Raw genomic sequence first — 17,936 nt, 5'->3', positions numbered from 1 at the left:
TGCTGTACGCGAAATGTCCTCATGTTCATCGCATTCTGTGAGCGCTTCTCCAGCATGAAATCCCTGCTGTTGACAAGGAAAGAGAGGCTGTTAAAAATTACTCACATACTACTCATTCAGTCATTTCTCTACATGGGAATTCTAGGCGGCGCCCTCCGTGGTGGTCTTCATTCAAAATCTCCGCATACTAGTTACTTTCACAGGTGATGTTCCTTTGCTGAATTCACACAGATTTTCTGCCTGGTAAACCCTCACTGGTCATAGCCTTCTGATTAAGTTTTAGGTCTTCTTTAGGTTTCCAACACCATATCCAGGAGCTCTGTTTAATCAATTACATTTTCACTGACGCTCAGGTCAGAGTTTGACATGTAATGTCAAGTGACATGGGTCCTCAGATTGTTCCATCCTCCATTAAATGGATAGAAAATCTCCTGGCCACAGGTCCAAGGCCATGGAGGGCAGAGCTAGGGTGGAGGCTCTGATGTTGCTGATTCCCACGTGGGGAGGAACCAAGGTGACTGAGGACAATTGCATCCGGGGGAGCGGGGTGGGCCACAGGGAAGGTGGGGTGCTAAAGACCTGGAATGGGTGTTGGAGAACAAATGACGGTTCCTTTCACCAAGAATTATTAAATAAGAATTTTGGAAGAGGTGTCCTTGCTGTGGAGACAAGACTCTCCAGGAGACCATGGTAAGGGTTACCCGGGAATTAATGTTAATCCTAGGAACTGAATCTTAATAAAACAATAACTGTGAACAGTAAGTCGAATCAAAGTGTAACACCCGATCATTTGCATTGTTTCCTGCCAAATGGAGATATTATGTACTCCCTACATGCCGAGGAGCCAATGCAGCCTTGCTCTTGACCATGGGAGGAAAAATCGTTCCTTCTGTCTGCGCATGCCTGTGGGTAAGCTGGCAGGGGTCACCCCCAGCTGAGTGGTTGGCGATTCATGTCTGGTGTATCTAACAAGATTTTGGAAGCCTGGGTTCTCATGGCTGCTTTCTCTTTCCTCAGATTTATCTGCTTGATTTTCGGATTGGCCCTGCCCAAGGATGCAGGGGAGGGCAGGTGGTGGCAGAGTTCCTGATGATGAAACAACAGGTGAGGAAAAAAAAGAAAAAAACAAAAAAACTTAGTTTGATTCCTGAATTGATCCGTCTTTTGCCAAATGGTCAGGTTTCTACTTTGGGTCCGGATCTTCTAAGTGCACCCAGGAAATATTAACTCCAGTTACGTTCACCACCCTGTCTTTAAGGATACAGCAGGTCAGGGACCAATGTAGAAACACTCTCTTTCCCGACATTTACTTTCACTTCTTCCAGCCTCCATTAAGGCTGTGACCTCACAGAGGACGGGAGAGGTATTTTCCTTCTCTTCTTTTAAAGGTCATCCCTTGGGCTCCGTGGCCTCCTTCATCATGCTACTGGCTGCGGTGGACTTAGGAATGCGGTGAACACAGGGGCTAGAGAATGACTCAGGACAGAAATCTCTAGGCCAGTGGGGAGCAGGCGTTTCATCAGGTGAGTCCTGTGTCATAGGTGCTGTGGTGAGCGGGGGTTTGGTGAGAGGGAGCAATAAAGAATCATTGATTTTTCCTGATTTAAAAAGCTTAACTTTTTACAGACTACTCCTAAACATTTTGACAGCTTCCAAAAGATAAACGTAAGTTCCTTAGCAAAGTTATTCACATAAGTGTTTTCCTTTGTGTTCTTAAGCTTCATTCCAATTAGGAAGTTGAATGCAGTGTCTGCAGATTCTTATTTTCTTAATTGTGACTGTGTATGGAGGAGAAGGGCCATAGTACACAGAAGAAAATGTCGAGCGCTGGACAGCAAATGACAGTCTGGAGAGCTCCAGGACCTCACTCCCACACAGAGACATCAGTAAAACAACCAGGACCTGCCTGAATGAGCTGGGGTTCTAGCCCAGGGAACCCCAGAAGTGGGAACAATGGGCTTTCTGATCCCACCATTGGCAGCCCTGGTAAGTGTTCCTATTAGACACGGGTGTGTGTGTGTGTGTGTGTGTGTGTGTGTGCGTGCGTGTGTGCGCGCACGTGTGTTTGTTTCATTTTCCTGACACCCCTGGACTTGCCGAGCGTGCGTCACTGTTGCATGAAAGCCATGGCCATGTGGTGCTAAAGTTATCAGACCCTCTCAGTCTTGTATCGTCCTGCGTGGCATACATAAAATTTCTCTAATGGGTCCAGATGCAAATGTTCAGTTGTCTCCTTGGCTCCTACCTGCAATGGCATGGTCTTGTCTTGCTTGGGAAAGCAGCTCTAGGCTCATGGAGAGAAGAGCTGCACGGGTGTAGGGTGGGCAGAGAGAATTGGAGAAAGCAAGTGAATTGCTATGGTCTCCTGATCCGGAGGTAAGAGGCTGGGCACTGAGGCAACCCAAGTCTTCCGAGTCAGGCTTCTGACTGCAGAATTCTCTACATTACCGTGAGGAGCGCCTCTCCTTCGCGTCAGCCTCCTGCCCAAATCTTCCCAGCCCCGTCCGCTGCTGGGGTCGCGTCGTGCCATGCCGAGCCGGACTGGCAAGTAGCTCCTAGGCGGACGCCCGGAGACGAACGCGAGCATTTGGGCGGTCGGAGGTGATCCGCCGCCGTCCAGCGATCAGAATCCATCCCGCGGACGTTCAAGCCCGTTGTCGGGAGCCACCTGGCGGCCGCTTTTATATTGTCCCTTCCCTCCTGAGCTTTGGCGAACTTGGCGAGGGATGTGATTCGCCCGCCAGGCGCGGGCCAGAGTTCCGGGAGGCCGGCGACGCTGGCGGCGACCGTCCCGGTGGTGCGGAGCGGTGGGCGATGCCTGCTCTCCCCGGAGATTGAATGTGGAGAGCCGTGTGTTGTGGGGCCGCCGCTGAGCTCCTTGGGCGGGTTAGGGGGAGGTCTGCGCCGGTCGACCAGCACTCCCTGGTGTCCCTTGGCCCGCGGAGACTCCCCCCCACCCGACGTCCTGCTACGCGTGACCAGGAGAGGACGTCCGTGCCCGACGTCGTACTCCGTGTGCCACGATGCGTCGGTGCGTCCTCGCCGCCTTGGGGGCCCGGGTCATGCCGGTGCAGTCGTGGCGGTCTGGCTGCGCAACAGGGGCCACTTCAGTTGCTCCGGGTCCCAGGCGAGGCGGTCCCGGGGGCGCAACTTGCACCGAGGCAGGGGCATGGGATGCCTGTCAACAGACCGCATCCACCCGGCAGCTTAAACGGGCGTCTATGCAGGGAGCTCCCGTCCCAACTTCCTGGTAGCCTCGTCAGCGTGGCGCTTGCGTTTCGAACCTGTTCAGGTCCGCTCACCGCGGTGTGTCGAGGGCAAGCGTGTAGGGCGCTCGTGGAGGGGCGGCAGTTCCTCCTAGGCTTCGGTGGTCCTAAGTGGTAGACGTTTCTCTTTGGGAAACAGGGAACGCCTGGGGCATACGTGAGAGTCGTGAGGAGACACGAGCCTGAACGCGGTCCTGCAAGGGCGCGGTTGTCGTTAGCTTCCCTGAAGAAGCTCTGCAGACAGTGAACGGCCTAGAGACGCGCGTGCGGAGGGCAGGACCCCCCCAGAGCAAGAAATGGCAACGACGGTGTCCTGTTTCGAGGACGGGTGTCAGCGGTGTGGCGGTGCGCCTTCGCTCGTGTGCCATCTGGATACTTCCCGTTGAAGTTCACACCAGTTGCACGTCACTTGGCGTTTGCGGCGGCAAGGTCGACCAGATGGGCAGATTTCGCTATTGGGGCAAGGAGAACATTTAGTGAATTGAGGCTCTTTCGGTTGTGCGAGTCACTACAACGTGAACAGTAGTGAAAAGAGAAACCTTAAGATTTACAATAAATCGACATTACTGTAAGAATTACTATAAAAACATATTATGCAACTTCCAGGTATTCTTGCATCTGGTAAGCCATTTCTTTCTTAAAAGGGCATTATTGCATAATGAAACATATAAGTAAGTGCATTTTTAGATTTTTATTTTGTATTTAGGAATATATTTAATTTCGAATTTACCAATAGTGTATATAATCGCATTGGGACTCTATACACTAAAGAACACACCGGGAAATTCTGGATTTTATGGTAAATGCGTTCTTTTGGATTGCTTTGGGTTCTCAAAAAAATTAGAAAGAATTCAAGAGCCCAATATAAAGAGCAAGATAGCAATCCTCTTGTCTGTTATCCTTTAAAGGGGTAACCCCTTGAATTTTGAATAAAATGGATGATGGAAGGAATTTTAACAGGCACGTACAATGGAATTATTATCCTTATAATAATCGTTACCGGGCTTCCCCTGTGGCGCCGTGGCTGAGAGTCCCCCTGCCGATGCAGGGGACACGGGTTCGTGCCCCGGTCCGGGAGGATCTCACATGCCGTGGAGCAGCTGGGCCCGTGAGCCATGGCCGCCGAACCTGCGTGTCTGGAGCCTGTGCTCCGCAACGGGAGAGGCCACAACAGTGAGAGGCCCGCGTACAGGAAAAAAAAAAGAAAACTCGTTACTAATTTTCAAACGTATAGGTTTGAATGCTAACAAACTTTAAAGTACTTATTTTGCAATATAGAGAAGAGCAAACCTTCATCTTAAGACAGGAAATCTAGCTTTGCTCTCCCCAATTCATGCAGACAAAGTTTTCCAAAATGGAGAATTTTGTAAAATACTTTTACTAACCAGTCTTTCGAAACATATATTACTTTTCAAAATTCCAGAACTGAGACTGCTTTAAATGTCAATTTTGTTTTAGGTACAGCCAACTTTCTATTGTAGACTAGTAGTGACATTTGGTAACTGTACAACGTATGAACGTGTCTATTTTTCTTAATGTCAGAAATATTAGTTTGCAATTTATTCTTATTACCTGCCTTAGAATATAGAGTTCTATGAAGAGAAAGGCATTGTGTTATTTACAGTTGAATCAACGTAACAATCCAGGTTCCGAAATGTTGGAAGTTCTCATTAAATATTTCATAATTGAAAAATTTATAAATGAATGAACAAGGTGATTTAGCTTATTTTTCTCCTGCATGAATCCTTTATGCTAATAATTCCTGAATCATATTTTCCCTTTATGATCAGATAGTTGTTACAGTGTCCCTCCCTTGCATGGGTGTGTGTGTGTGTGTGCACTCAGATGCACGTACACACAGTAATGTCGCAGCTAACGTCATGGGTTTAAAAAAAATATTTGTTTAAGATTTTTTTTTTTTTGATGTGGACCATGTTAAAAGACTTTTATTGAATTTGTTACAATATTGTTACTGTTTTATGTTGTGGTGTTCTGGTTGCAAGCCATGTGAGATCTTAGCTCCCCGACCAGGGATTGAACCCGCCCTCCCTGCATTGGAAGGTGAGGTCTTAACCTCTAGAATGCTAGGAAAGTCCCCATGATGGCCTTTACAGGCCCTAGGATACCATTTCTCAACCCATTAGACTTCCGTGGGCCCGAGGGCTACAACGAATGTTTTGGCCAACAAAGAAGAGGAAAGGGAACTGAAAAGGGGCCAGAACTCATCATGCAGCCTGTGCGCTCTCTCTAGCTAGCCTTCTTGAAGGTTTAATTGACAAAATAGACACTGTCTCTATGGTGATCTTTCTCCCAGAACGTTTTTTAGTACCATTTTTCGACATCAAAGAGTAAAGCTTTAAAGGTAGACTCACCAATGGCTCTCTGCGGGATCTCCTTTGTGTTTATATGATTTAGTATATGCCACCCCTTATCGTTCTAATATATTCTTAAAGTAGAACTCTTTTTATGTCTTCAAAGATCTTTCACCTTCTCAGTCCTGAAGATATCTATCTGTTCTTCTTGGACAAAAAAAAAAAAAAAGAAAAAAGAAAAAAAACAAAAACAAAGAAACCCTGGGCTACAAAATGCTAAGTAGGCATTAAACCACCTCTGACTCTGAATTCTTGAGTTCTTCCTGTCCATGAACCCACAATTACTCACCTTTCTTTAAATATAATTAATGTATATGTTTTCAAAAAGTCATATGGGAAATAGTAAATGAAAGTTAAGTAATAGAATTAATTGAAGCAGCAGAGGTTAATCACAAAGTATGTGTGTATTTATCCTTGAAGGCATTCATCCCGAACGTGTATACAAATATTTGGACGCTAATGGAAGTGTAAACACGTATCATACTATATTGTACATTTTCAGTTAACATTCATCGTTGTTTTCCGATTGATCCCAGTCTGTGTAGCTATGATGATAATGTTATAAAGAAAGAATGTATCTAATTGATCAACAGTGACAGAGTATTAACAGAAAACGGGCCCATGCTTACTCATCACAATCTTTCATCATGTTGAATGACACATACTCACTCAGTAGTGCTTATATATTTGCAAATACTGGTCTACTGAAGCAGGTTGGCTTCGTTTCTCCTTACTTGATCCTGAGTATGGCTTTCAGCACTTCTCAAAACCCTTCACTCTCAACATATTTATATGGTATATTCAAAAAGAAGACAATGGCTGAAAGACTTAATTATTGACTCACTTGCCTGCTAACACATTCTTTATAGACTATTTTCCCAGTATGAGTTTTCTGATGTGAATAGCAAGTGAAAGATTTTCCACATCCTCTTTAGAATGGGCATCTCCTCAGTGTGAGCACGTTCTTGTTCAGTCAGGAATAAGGAATCACTGAAGAATGTCCTTCCTTCATTACACTGAGACTATGTTTTCAGTGTGAACCCTGTCATGTCTCATGAGTCCATGACTAATGGAACTCTAGCATCCATTTCATCCGATTTCTTCTCCAGCAGTGATTAGATGGTGTACCCCAAGAGGGCTCTCCTTGTAGTAAACCTTGGGCTGTCTTCTCTACTGTGTCAGGGATGCAGCCCACTCTGAGTTCTCTGTGTATTCTGAGGCTGGAGCTCCACCTGAAGGCTCTTCCACCATGATTCCAGGCTCAGGGTTTCTCTCCACATGACTTTCCTGGCGAGTTAAAAGGGATAATTTCTGGCTGAAGGCTCAATATCACTGATTAGAGGCACAGGGTTTCTACTCGGTTTGAATTCTCGGGTGTTTATAAAAGTGGGAGCTCTGGGTAAAGGCTGCACCACATGGACTCCAGACATAGGGTGTGTCTCCTGTGAGTTTTCTAGTGCGTATAAGCGTGAGAGCTGCGTTTAAAGGCTTTTCCACATCCGTTGCATTTGTAGGGTTTCTCATCAGTGTGAATTCTCACCCATGACTAAGGTTATGGCTTTGGCTAAGTGCTTTCTCACATAAATGATATTCATTGTGGTTTCTCTCCTGTGTGAATGTGCTCATGATATTGAAGGGTTGCATGGTCACCGAAAGCTCCTCCACAGTCATTCCAAGCATAGGGCTTCTCCCCTGTTTGAGTTTATTGGTGTGAATAAATGTCAGCTCTCTGGCTGCAGTACCTTTGTAAGGTTCGTCTCCTCCAGTGCGAGCCGTTGGTGTATACATGCGAGGCTTCAGCCGAATTTTTTCACACGTTCAGGACATTTGCAAGAGTCACTCCAGGGTGCACTCTCTCATGTTGTCTAAGGTTGGAGGGTGACTAAATGCCTTCCACCTTCTGAGTTCTGCATGATTTCCCTCTCGTATAATTAGCTTAGGTCTCTCGCATTCGGGCTGAAAGTGCAACACACGTGGAGTTAAGGTTGCTGTACGCGAAATGTCCTCATGTTCATCGCATTCTGTGAGCGCTTCTCCAGCATGAAATCCCTGCTGTTGACAAGGAAAGAGAGGCTGTTAAAAATTACTCACATACTACTCATTCAGTCATTTCTCTACATGGGAATTCTAGGCGGCGCCCTCCGTGGTGGTCTTCATTCAAAATCTCCGCATACTAGTTACTTTCACAGGTGATGTTCCTTTGCTGAATTCACACAGATTTTCTGCCTGGTAAACCCTCACTGGTCATAGCCTTCTGATTAAGTTTTAGGTCTTCTTTAGGTTTCCAACACCATATCCAGGAGCTCTGTTTAATCAATTACATTTTCACTGACGCTCAGGTCAGAGTTTGACATGTAATGTCAAGTGACATGGGTCCTCAGATTGTTCCATCCTCCATTAAATGGATAGAAAATCTCCTGGCCACAGGTCCAAGGCCATGGAGGGCAGAGCTAGGGTGGAGGCTCTGATGTTGCTGATTCCCACGTGGGGAGGAACCAAGGTGACTGAGGACAATTGCATCCGGGGGAGCGGGGTGGGCCACAGGGAAGGTGGGGTGCTAAAGACCTGGAATGGGTGTTGGAGAACAAATGACGGTTCCTTTCACCAAGAATTATTAAATAAGAATTTTGGAAGAGGTGTCCTTGCTGTGGAGACAAGACTCTCCAGGAGACCATGGTAAGGGTTACCCGGGAATTAATGTTAATCCTAGGAACTGAATCTTAATAAAACAATAACTGTGAACAGTAAGTCGAATCAAAGTGTAACACCCGATCATTTGCATTGTTTCCTGCCAAATGGAGATATTATGTACTCCCTACATGCCGAGGAGCCAATGCAGCCTTGCTCTTGACCATGGGAGGAAAAATCGTTCCTTCTGTCTGCGCATGCCTGTGGGTAAGCTGGCAGGGGTCACCCCCAGCTGAGTGGTTGGCGATTCATGTCTGGTGTATCTAACAAGATTTTGGAAGCCTGGGTTCTCATGGCTGCTTTCTCTTTCCTCAGATTTATCTGCTTGATTTTCGGATTGGCCCTGCCCAAGGATGCAGGGGAGGGCAGGTGGTGGCAGAGATCCTGATGATGAAACAACAGGTGAGGAAAAAAAAAGAAAAAAACAAAAAAACTTAGTTTGATTCCTGAATTGATCCGTCTTTTGCCAAATGGTCAGGTTTCTACTTTGGGTCCGGATCTTCTAAGTGCACCCAGGAAATATTAACTCCAGTTATGTTCACCACCCTGTCTTTAAGGATACAGCAGGTCAGGGACCAATGTAGAAACACTCTCTTTCCCGACATTTACTTTCACTTCTTCCAGCCTCCATTAAGGCTGTGACCTCACAGAGGACGGGAGAGGTATTTTCCTTCTCTTCTTTTAAAGGTCATCCCTTGGGCTCCGTGGCCTCCTTCATCATGCTACTGGCTGCGGTGGACTTAGGAATGCGGTGAACACAGGGGCTAGAGAATGACTCAGGACAGAAATCTCTAGGCCAGTGGGGAGCAGGCGTTTCATCAGGTGAGTCCTGTGTCATAGGTGCTGTGGTGAGCGGGGGTTTGGTGAGAGGGAGCAATAAAGAATCATTGATTTTTCCTGATTTAAAAAGCTTAACTTTTTACAGACTACTCCTAAACATTTTGACAGCTTCCAAAAGATAAACGTAAGTTCCTTAGCAAAGTTATTCACATAAGTGTTTTCCTTTGTGTTCTTAAGCTTCATTCCAATTAGGAAGTTGAATGCAATGTCTGCAGATTCTTATTTTCTTAATTGTGACTGTGTATGGAGGAGAAGGGCCATAGTACACAGAAGAAAATGTCGAGCGCTGGACAGCAAATGACAGTCTGGAGAGCTCCAGGACCTCACTCCCACACAGAGACATCAGTAAAACAACCAGGACCTGCCTGAATGAGCTGGGGTTCTAGCCCAGGGAACCCCAGAAGTGGGAACAATGGGCTTTCTGATCCCACCATTGGCAGCCCTGGTAAGTGTTCCTATTAGACACGGGTGTGTGTGTGTGTGTGTGTGTGTGTGTGCGCGTGCGTGCGTGTGTGCGCGCACGTGTGTTTGTTTCATTTTCCTGACACCCCTGGACTTGCCGAGCGTGCGTCACTGTTGCATGAAAGCCATGGCCATGTGGTGCTAAAGTTATCAGACCCTCTCAGTCTTGTATCTTCCTGTGTTGCATACATAAAATTTCTCTAATGGGTCCAGATGCAAATGTTCAGTTGTCTCCTTGGCTCCTACCTGCAATGGCATGGGCTTGTCTTGCTTGGGAAAGCAGCTCTAGGCTCATGGAGAGAAGAGCTGCACGGGTGTAGGGTGGGCAGAGAGAATTGGAGAAAGCAAGTGAATTGCTATGGTCTCCTGATCCGGAGGTAAGAGGCTGGGCACTGAGGCAACCCAAGTCTTCCGAGTCAGGCTTCTGACTGCAGAATTCTCTACATTACCGTGAGGAGCGCCTCTCCTTCGCGTCAGCCTCCTGCCCAAATCTTCCCAGCCCCGTCCGCTGCTGGGGTCGCGTCGTGCCATGCCGAGCCGGACTGGCAAGTAGCTCCTAGGCGGACGCCCGGAGACGAACGCGAGCATTTGGGCGGTCGGAGGTGATCCGCCGCCGTCCAGCGATCAGAATCCATCCCGCGGACGTTCAAGCCCGTTGTCGGGAGCCACCTGGCGGCCGCTTTTATATTGTCCCTTCCCTCCTGAGCTTTGGCGAACTTGGCGAGGGATGTGATTCGCCCGCCAGGCGCGGGCCAGAGTTCCGGGAGGCCGGCGACGCTGGCGGCGACCGTCCCGGTGGTGCGGAGCGGTGGGCGATGCCTGCTCTCCCCGGAGATTGAATGTGGAGAGCCGTGTGTTGTGGGGCCGCCGCTGAGCTCCTTGGGCGGGTTAGGGGGAGGTCTGCGCCGGTCGACCAGCACTCCCTGGTGTCCCTTGGCCCGCGGAGACTCCCCCCCACCCGACGTCCTGCTACGCGTGACCAGGAGAGGACGTCCGTGCCCGACGTCGTACTCCGTGTGCCACGATGCGTCGGTGCGTCCTCGCCGCCTTGGGGGCCCGGGTCATGCCGGTGCAGTCGTGGCGGTCTGGCTGCGCAACAGGGGCCACTTCAGTTGCTCCGGGTCCCAGGCGAGGCGGTCCCGGGGGCGCAACTTGCACCGAGGCAGGGGCATGGGATGCCTGTCAACAGACCGCATCCACCCGGCAGCTTAAACGGGCGTCTATGCAGGGAGCTCCCGTCCCAACTTCCTGGTAGCCTCGTCAGCGTGGCGCTTGCGTTTCGAACCTGTTCAGGTCCGCTCACCGCGGTGTGTCGAGGGCAAGCGTGTAGGGCGCTCGTGGAGGGGCGGCAGTTCCTCCTAGGCTTCGGTGGTCCTAAGTGGTAGACGTTTCTCTTTGGGAAACAGGGAACGCCTGGGGCATACGTGAGAGTCGGGAGGAGACACGAGCCTGAACGCGGTCCTGCAAGGGCGCGGTTGTCGTTAGCTTCCCTGAAGAAGCTCTGCAGACAGTGAACGGCCTAGAGACGCGCGTGCGGAGGGCAGGACCCCCCCAGAGCAAGAAATGGCAACGACGGTGTCCTGTTTCGAGGACGGGTGTCAGCGGTGTGGCGGTGCGCCTTCGCTCGTGTGCCATCTGGATACTTCCCGTTGAAGTTCACACCAGTTGCACGTCACTTGGCGTTTGCGGCGGCAAGGTCGACCAGATGGGCAGATTTCGCTATTGGGGCAAGGAGAACATTTAGTGAATTGAGGCTCTTTCGGTTGTGCGAGTCACTACAACGTGAACAGGAGTGAAAAGAGAAACCTTAAGATTTACAATAAATCGACATTACTGTAAGAATTACTATAAAAACATATTATGCAACTTCCAGGTATTCTTGCATCTGGTAAGCCATTTCTTTCTTAAAAGGGCATTATTGCATAATGAAACATATAAGTAAGTGCATTTTTAGATTTTTATTTTGTATTTAGGAATATATTTAATTTCGAATTTACCAATAGTGTATATAATCGCATTGGGACTCTATACACTAAAGAACACACCGGGAAATTCTGGATTTTATGGTAAATGCGTTCTTTTGGATTGCTTTGGGTTCTCAAAAAAATTAGAAAGAATTCAAGAGCCCAATATAAAGAGCAAGATAGCAATCCTCTTGTCTGTTATCCTTTAAAGGGGTAACCCCTTGAATTTTGAATAAAATGGATGATGGAAGGAATTTTAACAGGCACGTACAATGGAATTATTATCCTTATAATAATCGTTACCGGGCTTCCCCTGTGGCGCCGTGGCTGAGAGTCCCCCTGCCGATGCAGGGGACACGGGTTCGTGCCCCGGTCCGGGAGGATCTCACATGCCGTGGAGCAGCTGGGCCCGTGAGCCATGGCCGCTGAACCTGCGTGTCTGGAGCCTGTGCTCCGCAACGGGAGAGGCCACAACAGTGAGAGGCCCGCGTACAGGAAAAAAAAAAGAAAACTCGTTACTAATTTTCAAACGTATAGGTTTGAATGCTAACAAACTTTAAAGTACTTATTTTGCAATATAGAGAAGAGCAAACCTTCATCTTAAGACAGGAAATCTAGCTTTGCTCTCCCCAATTCATGCAGACAAAGTTTTCCAAAATGGAGAATTTTGTAAAATACTTTTACTAACCAGTCTTTCGAAACATATATTACTTTTCAAAATTCCAGAACTGAGGGGCCTCCCTGGTGGCGCAGTGGTTGAGAGTCCGCCTGCCGATGCAGGGGATACGGGTTCGTGCCCCGGTCTGGGAGGATCCCCTATGCCGCGGAGCGGCTGGGCCCGTGAGCCATGGCCGCTGAGCCTGCGCATCCGGAGCCTGTGCTCCGCAACGGGAGAGGCCACAGCAGTGAGAGGCCCGCGTACGGGAAAAAAAAAAAAAAAAAAAAAAAAAAATTCCAGAACTGAGACTTCTTTAAATGTCAATTTTGTTTTAGGTACAGCCAACTTTCTATTGTAGACTAGTAGTGACATTTGGTAACTGTACAACGTATGAACGTGTCTATTTTTCTTAATGTCAGAAATATTAGTTTGCAATTTATTCTTATTACCTGCCTTAGAATATAGAGTTCTATGAAGAGAAAGGCATTGTGTTATTTACAGTTGAATCAACATAACAATCCAGGTTCCGAAATGTTGGAAGTTCTCATTAAATATTTCATAATTGAAAAATTTATAAATGAATGAACAAGGTGATTTAGCTTATTTTTCTCCTGCATGAATCCTTTATGCTAATAATTCCTGAATCATATTTTCCCTTTATGATCAGATAGTTGTTACAGCGTCCCTCCCTTGCATGGGTGTGTGTGTGTGTGTGCACTCAGATGCACGTACACACAGTAATGTCGCAGCTAACGTCATGGGTTTAAAAAAAATATTTGTTTAAGATTTTTTTTTTTGATGTGGACCATGTTAAAAGACTTTTATTGAATTTGTTACAATATTGTTACTGTTTTATGTTGTGGTGTTTTGGTTGCAAGCCATGTGAGATCTTAGCTCCCCGACCAGGGATTGAACCCGCCCTCCCTGCATTGGAAGGTGAGGTCTTAACCTCTAGAATGCTAGGAAAGTCCCCATGATGGCCTTTACAGGCCCTAGGATACCATTTCTCAACCCATTAGACTTCCGTGGGCCCGAGGGCTACAACGAATGTTTTGGCCAACAAAGAAGAGGAAAGGGAACTGAAAAAGGGCCAGAACTCATCATGCAGCCTGTGTGCTCTCTCTAGCTAGCCTTCTTGAAGGTTTAATTGACAAAATAGACACTGTCTCTATGGTGATCTTTCTCCCAGAACGTTTTTTAGTACCATTTTTCGACATCAAAGAGTAAAGCTTTAAAGGTAGACTCACCAATGGCTCTCTGCGGGATCTCCTTTGTGTTTATATGATTTAGTATATGCCACCCCTTATCGTTCTAATATATTCTTAAAGTAGAACTCTTTTTATGCCTTCAAAGATCTTTCACCTTCTCAGTCCTGAAGATATCTATCTGTTCTTCTTGGACAAAAAAAAAAAAAAGAAAAAAGAAAAAAAACAATAACAAAGAAACCCTGGGCTACAAAATGCTAAGTAGGCATTAAACCACCTCTGACTCTGAATTCTTGAGTTCTTCCTGTCCATGAACCCACAATTACTCACCTTTCTTTAAATATAATTAATGTATATGTTTTCAAAAAGTCATATGGGAAATAGTAAATGAAAGTTAAGTAATAGAATTAATTGAAGCAGCAGAGGTTAATCACAAAGTATGTGTGTATTTATCCTTGAAGGCATTCATCCCGAACGTGTATACAAATATTTGGACGCTAATGGAAGTGTAAACACGTATCATACTATATTGTACATTTTCAGTTAACATTCATCGTTGTTTTCCGATTGATCCCAGTCTGTGTAGCTATGATGATAATGTTATAAAGAAAGAATGTATCTAATTGATCAACAGTGACAGAGTATTAACAGAAAACGGGCCCATGCTTACTCATCACAATCTTTCATCATGTTGAATGACACATACTCACTCAGTAGTGCTTATATATTTGCAAATACTGATCTACTGAAGCAGGTTGGCTTCGTTTCTCCTTACTTGATCCTGAGTATGGCTTTCAGCACTTCTCAAAACCCTTCACTCTCAACATATTTATATGGTATATTCAAAAAGAAGACAATGGCTGAAAGACTTAATTATTGACTCACTTGCATGCTAACACATTCTTTATAGACTATTTTCCCAGTATGAGTTTTCTGATGTGAATAGCAAGTGAAAGATTTTCCACATCCTCTTTAGAATGGGCATCTCCTCAGTGTGAGCACTTTCTTGTTCAGTCAGGAATAAGGAATCACTGAAGAATGTCCTTCCTTCATTACACTGAGACTATGTTTTCAGTGTGAACCCTGTCATGTCTCATGAGTCCATGACTAATGGAACTCTAGCATCCATTTCATCCGATTTCTTCTCCAGCAGTGATTAGATGGTGTACCCCAAGAGGGCTCTCCTTGTAGTAAACCTTGGGCTGTCTTCTCTACTGTGTCAGGGATGCAGCCCACTCTGAGTTCTCTGTGTATTCTGAGGCTGGAGCTCCACCTGAAGGCTCTTCCACCATGATTCCAGGCTCAGGGTTTCTCTCCACATGACTTTCCTGGCGAGTTAAAAGGGATAATTTCTGGCTGAAGGCTCAATATCACTGATTAGAGGCACAGGGTTTCTACTCGGTTTGAATTCTCGGGTGTTTATAAAAGTGGGAGCTCTGGGTAAAGGCTGCACCACATGGACTCCAGACATAGGGTGTGTCTCCTGTGAGTTTTCTAGTGCGTATAAGCGTGAGAGCTGCGTTTAAAGGCTTTTCCACATCCGTTGCATTTGTAGGGTTTCTCATCAGTGTGAATTCTCACCCATGACTAAGGTTATGGCTTTGGCTAAGTGCTTTCTCACATAAATGATATTCATTGTGGTTTCTCTCCTGTGTGAATGTGCTCATGATATTGAAGGGTTGCATGGTCACCGAAAGCTCCTCCACAGTCATTCCAAGCATAGGGCTTCTCCCCTGTTTGAGTTTATTGGTGTGAATAAATGTCAGCTCTCTGGCTGCAGTACCTTTGTAAGGTTCGTCTCCTCCAGTGCGAGCCGTTGGTGTATACATGCGAGGCTTCAGCCGAATTTTTTCACACGTTCAGGACATTTGCAAGAGTCACTCCAGGGTGCACTCTCTCATGTTGTCTAAGGTTGGAGGGTGACTAAATGCCTTCCACCTTCTGAGTTCTGCATGATTTCCCTCTCGTATAATTAGCTTAGGTCTCTCGCATTCGGGCTGAAAGTGCAACACACGTGGAGTTAAGGTTGCTGTACGCGAAATGTCCTCATGTTCATCGCATTCTGTGAGCGCTTCTCCAGCATGAAATCCCTGCTGTTGACAAGGAAAGAGAGGCTGTTAAAAATTACTCACATACTACTCATTCAGTCATTTCTCTACATGGGAATTCTAGGCGGCGCCCTCCGTGGTGGTCTTCATTCAAAATCTCCGCATACTAGTTACTTTCACAGGTGATGTTCCTTTGCTGAATTCACACAGATTTTCTGCCTGGTAAACCCTCACTGGTCATAGCCTTCTGATTAAGTTTTAGGTCTTCTTTAGGTTTCCAACACCATATCCAGGAGCTCTGTTTAATCAATTACATTTTCACTGACGCTCAGGTCAGAGTTTGACATGTAATGTCAAGTGACATGGGTCCTCAGATTGTTCCATCCTCCATTAAATGGATAGAAAATCTCCTGGCCACAGGTCCAAGGCCATGGAGGGCAGAGCTAGGGTGGAGGCTCTGATGTTGCTGATTCCCACGTGGGGAGGAACCAAGGTGACTGAGGACAATTGCATCCGGGGGAGCGGGGTGGGCCACAGGGAAGGTGGGGTGCTAAAGACCTGGAATGGGTGTTGGAGAACAAATGACGGTTCCTTTCACCAAGAATTATTAAATAAGAATTTTGGAAGAGGTGTCCTTGCTGTGGAGACAAGACTCTCCAGGAGACCATGGTAAGGGTTACCCGGGAATTAATGTTAATCCTAGGAACTGAATCTTAATAAAACAATAACTGTGAACAGTAAGTCGAATCAAAGTGTAACACCCGATCATTTGCATTGTTTCCTGCCAAATGGAGATATTATGTACTCCCTACATGCCGAGGAGCCAATGCAGCCTTGCTCTTGACCATGGGAGGAAAAATCGTTCCTTCTGTCTGCGCATGCCTGTGGGTAAGCTGGCAGGGGTCACCCCCAGCTGAGTGGTTGGCGATTCATGTCTGGTGTATCTAACAAGATTTTGGAAGCCTGGGTTCTCATGGCTGCTTTCTCTTTCCTCAGATTTATCTGCTTGATTTTCGGATTGGCCCTGCCCAAGGATGCAGGGGAGGGCAGGTGGTGGCAGAGTTCCTGATGATGAAACAACAGGTGAGGAAAAAAAAGAAAAAAACAAAAAAACTTAGTTTGATTCCTGAATTGATCCGTCTTTTGCCAAATGGTCAGGTTTCTACTTTGGGTCCGGATCTTCTAAGTGCACCCAGGAAATATTAACTCCAGTTACGTTCACCACCCTGTCTTTAAGGATACAGCAGGTCAGGGACCAATGTAGAAACACTCTCTTTCCCGACATTTACTTTCACTTCTTCCAGCCTCCATTAAGGCTGTGACCTCACAGAGGACGGGAGAGGTATTTTCCTTCTCTTCTTTTAAAGGTCATCCCTTGGGCTCCGTGGCCTCCTTCATCATGCTACTGGCTGCGGTGGACTTAGGAATGCGGTGAACACAGGGGCTAGAGAATGACTCAGGACAGAAATCTCTAGGCCAGTGGGGAGCAGGCGTTTCATCAGGTGAGTCCTGTGTCATAGGTGCTGTGGTGAGCGGGGGTTTGGTGAGAGGGAGCAATAAAGAATCATTGATTTTTCCTGATTTAAAAAGCTTAACTTTTTACAGACTACTCCTAAACATTTTGACAGCTTCCAAAAGATAAACGTAAGTTCCTTAGCAAAGTTATTCACATAAGTGTTTTCCTTTGTGTTCTTAAGCTTCATTCCAATTAGGAAGTTGAATGCAGTGTCTGCAGATTCTTATTTTCTTAATTGTGACTGTGTATGGAGGAGAAGGGCCATAGTACACAGAAGAAAATGTCGAGCGCTGGACAGCAAATGACAGTCTGGAGAGCTCCAGGACCTCACTCCCACACAGAGACATCAGTAAAACAACCAGGACCTGCCTGAATGAGCTGGGGTTCTAGCCCAGGGAACCCCAGAAGTGGGAACAATGGGCTTTCTGATCCCACCATTGGCAGCCCTGGTAAGTGTTCCTATTAGACACGGGTGTGTGTGTGTGTGTGTGTGTGTGTGTGTGCGTGCGTGTGTGCGCGCACGTGTGTTTGTTTCATTTTCCTGACACCCCTGGACTTGCCGAGCGTGCGTCACTGTTGCATGAAAGCCATGGCCATGTGGTGCTAAAGTTATCAGACCCTCTCAGTCTTGTATCGTCCTGCGTGGCATACATAAAATTTCTCTAATGGGTCCAGATGCAAATGTTCAGTTGTCTCCTTGGCTCCTACCTGCAATGGCATGGTCTTGTCTTGCTTGGGAAAGCAGCTCTAGGCTCATGGAGAGAAGAGCTGCACGGGTGTAGGGTGGGCAGAGAGAATTGGAGAAAGCAAGTGAATTGCTATGGTCTCCTGATCCGGAGGTAAGAGGCTGGGCACTGAGGCAACCCAAGTCTTCCGAGTCAGGCTTCTGACTGCAGAATTCTCTACATTACCGTGAG

This window comes from Mesoplodon mirus, assembly GCF_964341445.2.
Source record: "Mesoplodon mirus genome assembly, contig: HAP1_SCAFFOLD_641, whole genome shotgun sequence".
NCBI classification, from domain to species: domain Eukaryota; kingdom Metazoa; phylum Chordata; class Mammalia; order Artiodactyla; family Ziphiidae; genus Mesoplodon; species Mesoplodon mirus.
This window is presented reverse-complemented; position numbering follows the sequence as displayed.